Source organism: Octopus sinensis, linkage group LG20, assembly GCF_006345805.1.
Source record: "Octopus sinensis linkage group LG20, ASM634580v1, whole genome shotgun sequence".
Classification (NCBI taxonomy): Eukaryota; Metazoa; Mollusca; class Cephalopoda; order Octopoda; family Octopodidae; genus Octopus; species Octopus sinensis.
Window position 1 is genome coordinate 17231414 of NC_043016.1, and position 6000 is coordinate 17237413.

At 37.3% G+C, this 6000-nt stretch overlaps 1 protein-coding gene across 1 annotated transcript in view; it reads left to right on the forward strand.

Annotated features, from left to right (window-relative positions):
• The window catches only part of LOC115222592 (nidogen-1), a 173238-nt gene that overhangs the window by 11040 nt on the left and 156198 nt on the right, over positions 1–6000 (forward strand). The gene's annotated exons all lie outside the window — the stretch shown is intronic.

The window sequence follows — 6000 nt, forward strand, 5'->3', positions numbered from 1 at the left end:
CGACGCATACCCTTCAGAGTGAGTCTTAATACTCCTGTTGTTGGTCTAACACAGACGACTTCTGCTTCTGTCTCTTTGAAGTTTTCTGACAACGTAGCCATACGTGACCTTCCGTTGATAAGCAGGAATCTTTCGTCAAATGTTCTTCTATGGTCAAGTAATGTGACTTCCCTGAGTGTGTACCCATGGTCTTCAATCAGCGAATAAAATCCGTGTAACTACTTTCCAACTCTCAAGATGCTATTTACTTCACTCATGAACGAACTCCAACGCTTTGTGGTTGATAAATTCTGTCGAAGGGTTATGATATAGCATTAAGAAATTGTTTGAATCGATGTTGAACTTCGACCTCCTTGTTTTAGGCAGAGGCGGTCAATTTAAATATAGATATAGAAATTTATGGTGTTGGGTTTTGTAAAAATGGTTAAGATATCACCTAATGTCCAATCGAATAACCCGAATGCTGGTATAAATACTGCAATAGCAATCACATCTTGAGCTTTATGTTGGTTACACAGAGACGGTTGAGGACAGTATGTATATTTTATCTGAGTGTCTGGTTACACGTTCCATGTAACGTTATAAGTACTATCATAGGACATACCTTTATCTCCATCCCTGGGTATCTGTTGTATTCCTTGCCAGATATTGCAGAAGTGATCAGGCTATTAATAAAGCTGTTACTAGATAACCTTTTCTTCGTTTTACAATTAGGTAGGAACAGTTCATTATTTTGAGAATGTCCTAACCATGTCAAAGCTCTGCACACCTTTTTAGATGGCCCATAAAGTAGCTATGTGCCGTGTTGGTGTTTCTGCCAGACTATAAGCTAATCACACACCATTCACGTTTCTTCAACAAAAAAATATAAGGAGCTCAAGACAATTATAAACAGCATTCGAACCCATGTCATCATCAAATATACCATCGCGATGCTTTATTCTCTTTTGGTGAAGGCGCGTGGCTGAGTGGTTAGGATATCCAGCTCATGTAAAGTTCATGAATTCGATTCCCCGCAGCTGTGTGTGTCCTTGAGCAAGATTCTTTATTTCATGTTGCTCCACTTCACTCAGCTGGCAAAAATGAGTTGTACCAGTATTTCAAGAGAACCAGTCTTGTCCCAGTCTGTGTCACGCTGAATCTCCTTGAGAACTACGTAAAGAGAGAAAGAGAGAGAAAGTCAGACAAGTGCCTTTGGAATATGCGCGCGCGCACACATGCCCGCACTTACGCACTACCTAATGAATTGCGCATACATAGACATTTCCTCTCTCTCTCTCTCTCTCTCTCTCACACACACTCTAACTTTGTCTGCCTGTATGTGTGTGGGTGCGTCAATAGCATCCGTGTGTGTGTGAGTCTGTGAATGTGTGCACGTACAAATAACGTTCATGTGAATTTCTCTCTCTCTCTCCAACACATGCACTTTTACCATCCCCTTTCTGCAGAATGACAGATTTTTTACACCACAGGTATCTGTCTTGAGCACTTTACTACAATAGATATCTGCCCGGCGTTATTATTTTTCGTGAAATATTTGAGCTCTGGGTGAAGTATTTTTCTTCTGTTTATATAGTCACCAGAGGAGCCGTTTCCCTTATCTTATAGCAGTTACAAAAGTCATAGTTCTCAGGAAATGTACTTTTATAATTCCGATTTCTTCTATAATTTCAATGTTTTAACTCTTCGTTTCTTCGAAGTTGTTGATGTTGCATGTCCTAACCCATTTCGTCTGCTTGGTGAATTTAAATGTGTGACACTAGGATTAGAACAAAAGGTTTGTTCAATGAATGTGATTATTAGAACCTGTTATCTAACAAAGTTTATTGATAATTGTAGCTTGAATGTGGGAAGGTGCATGGCTCAGTGGTTAGAGCGTCGGGCTCACAATCATGTGGTAGTGAGTCCGATTCCCGGACCGTGTTGTGTGCTGTGTTCTTGAGCAAGACACTTTATTTCGCATTGCTCCAGTTTACTCATCTGTATAAATGAGTTGCGACGTCACTGGTACCAAGCTGTATCGGCCCCTTTGCTTTTCCCTTGGATAATATCGGTGGCGTGGTGAGGAGAAGCTGGTATGGCATGGGCGACTTACTGGTCTTCCATAAACAACCTTGCCTGGACTTGTGCATTGGAGGGCAACTTTCTAGGTGCAATCCTATGCTCATTCATGACCGACAGGAGTCTTTTAGCTTGAATGTTGGAAACAGCATTCACCGTGAAACCTGGCTCATAGGATTATAATCCAATGAGAAATATATAATCGTATATTTCGGATTACATTGGATACATTTTTACAACGTATGTCCTTCGGTCTCTTTGAAAATTGCCGTTACCATTGCTACATGTGTTATCCTGTGCGTTTGCTATATTAAAATAATGTTCTGTCGTTCGAGAGCAAAGACGGTAGTTGAGAGGCAGGAAGGGTCGCAATTCTCAAGTCGTTGATGCGGCTGCGTCGTCTGTTGCTATGTGGTACTGAAATAAATGCCAGCTGTGTCTAGGAAACAGTCGTACTTGAACACGGATTGATTGTTTGTCTGCCTGTTTGTTTATATATGTACGTGCGTTCGTTTATACGTATTTATGTAGGCATGTATGTATGTTTTCTTCAAAGTTTTTATTCATTTGGGGAATTCAGGCTAGCCACTAACCGAATGCCAGGGCTCTTTTATTTCCATTTTAGGCAGCTGTTGGGGCTTTGTGATTATCTGAATCGGTTGACGTGCGTTCCAGGATACATGTGTTTGGGCTTCCCGCTTTTTATGCTTTTTCTATATAAATGCCTGAGCTTTACTCTTTTGTGTGTGTTCATGCATACCATATGTATCTGTGGATGTGAGGGTATATCTAGCGCAGGAAATTCACACTCGGGGCCCCTGGAGTTTTTCTTATTAATGTTTAGAATGGGATACTCACATGGGAAATCTCTGGAACGTTTTGCAGATTTTATCTGTGCCGTTGATCTGATTATATTTCGAGGACGCGGATTAGTTTGATTTTCTTTCTTTCTTTCTTTCTTTCTTTCTTTCTTTCTTTCTGTCTGTCTGTCTGTCTGTCTGTCAGCCTGTCTGCCTGTCTGCCTGTCTGTCTTTCTTTCTTTCTTTCTTTCTTTTGGAAGACGCCTGTTTTTCTAGGTTCTTCTGCAAATCAGTTGCAGTGTACCCCCGGTGCACCTATGATAATGGGTATCTGCGCATATAATCTCTACTACAGTGCATGTTTTTTGCTCTCAGTCCCAAAGTCTGGTCCTTTGTACTCACACCAGGTTGCTGTTCTTATTGGAATATTCCACCACTGTTCTTGGATTTAAAAGTGTGAATGCATTCCAGTTCTGGTGTACTTTTAGTATGGTTGTCGTGGCAGTCCTTCCTTCGTGTGACATTGTAAACTATCCTCCCGACAACGTCATGTCCCGTGGGGAGGTAATATATTGTAGACGTTTTCTGGGTGGCTTTTGATGATGTGTGTACTTCTTAAACACTCGAATTGTATAATTAACATTTTTCTATCGCCTTTTATGTATGTATGTATGTATGTATGTATGTATGTATGTATGTATGTATGTATGTATGTATGTATGTATGTTATGTACGTGTCTATGAATGTATGGATAGATATATACATGTGTGTGTATATATGTGTGTGTGTAATGGAATGTAATTTAATATATATATGTGTGTAATAAAATTTAATATATATATATATATATGTATATATAATATAATATAATTTAATATATGTAATATAATTTAATTCATATATATATATATATATATATATATTATATATATATGTGCGTGTGTGTGTGTGTGTGTGTAATATAATTTAATATATGTGTGTGTATGTGTAATATAAATTAATATATGTGTTTGTATGTGTAATATAATTTAATATATGTGTGTATGTGTAATATAATTTAATATGCGTGTGTGTGTGTCAACATGCGTACTCATTTCTCAAAGTGACACTGCACTTTAAATCAGTGAAAGATTTATCGGATAAATTGTTAACATTTTGGAAAGATTTCGCAAAAGGACATATGGCAGCATAAAAAACCATTATACTGTATCGAATCACATTCACCTTATCCGACTTGGTGTTAAGTAGATTAAATCTAATAATTTTCTTAAGATATTTCTTGGTAATGTATGTTTAAAAGTGTGAACTGCAGAGTGATTATATTTCAACATGGACCCAACTCCCCCTTGATCGGGGTAAGGTTCTCTTGAGAGCGAAATTGATCAAGAATGAAACACTGTGACAGTCTACGTTCCACTGCTTCTTCGGGTGTGACTTTGGTGTGTGTGTGTGTGTTTATACATATGTTTACATATATTTATATGTGTGTATGCATATACACGTATATATTCAAACATACATACACACATAAATACTTTCATATATGCATGCACTCTTACATACATGCATACATACATACATACATACATACATACATACATACATACATACATACACACACACATATGATTAAATGTTACCCAGACGAACGTTGTGAACGAGGAGGGGCGTAAATTAATAAGAAATTATATTTCTGCGAAGAAACATTTCGTAGATTTTTGTAGCAATGAAATTTAACATTGGCAAATACCTTCATAAAACATCAGAAACACATAAAACAACAAGTAGAAGAGTATATTTGTGGTCATATTCGAAATTTTAGATTCTAGACTTCATCAACAAGAAAGTGTAGCCACAATTTAAAAACAAAACAAACAAACTTAGATATAAATTCGTGCACAGTAAACACCAAATATTAAATAGAATACTAAATCACCTGTCCTCCAGAAGTCTCAGAGCAATGTATTGTAGCATGAACGTAAATAACATAAATCTCTACAAAAGTTTCCTCATCACAAGAACAAGCTGAAAGCTAACGAAAGTCATGAGATAAATTCAACAGGCAAGATGTAGAGAATTACAAGATGACTACCGCGAGTGTTGCAATAATAATGATAATAATAAAAATAATGGCACATTACTGGAACTGCTCTACAGAAAATGTCTGATATAAATCTTCAGGACCAGACCTTATAACAGGATATGGGTGCAAGACTCTCAATTTCTGTCGCCGAGGTTGAATATAAAAGAATCTTGCGAGATACATAAGAATTTTCCAAATAGTTGTCAGCCTCTCTTAGTATTGTTCCCTTTCTCCAAGATAACCACATCATCGAAGCTAAAATTACCCCACCCCCACCCAATATGTACATTAGCAGCTCTTTTGTGGTAATTTTTTTTTTATAAGATCTACACTGGATGTTTTAATCTGTTCTTACAGGAGTATTGTGCCAATAAGAATATTATAATATCTGAGCAATGTGAAGCAAAGAATGAAGTATGGGTTATGATTTAAAAAATAATACAAGAAACGGTGAAGAACTGGAAGAAATTGGTCAGATAACCAGAAGGCATTTAATACTGTACCACATGAGAGAATTGGCAAAGCGTTGCAACTAGCCACAATGATACAGCCATAATTAGCAGTTATTCAATATCTAACAAGATTTGATACACCACTTTACTTAATTATAGGAGTTATGAACGATCTAATTAAATCCCACGTCATATATTAGCAAAAAGGTATTGCACTAGGATGGTGTTCTTTGTCCTCTCCTTAAGTCCGTTATTACATCTTCTGAGAAACATGGTATTTACGAAAATGGCTGCTTTAAATTCAGAAACATCTGACAACTTTTCTTTGTTGAGTAGATAAGCTGAAGTTGTATGGGCCAAAAATTTACGACATGAAAAAATCGAAAAGCAAACAAGCGGTCTCATTACCCAAAATTCCACCGAAATAAATTTGGTGAGTTCAACGGAAACCTTGTACTTCAGTTTAAAAACAACAACAGAGCCTTAAATGACCTAACAATCAGACAGGTGGAAACCAACGGATAAGAACGCCAGATATGATGAACTCGTTAACGTAGAGATGGCGGCGAGCTGGCAGAAACGTTAGCACGTCGGGCGAAATGC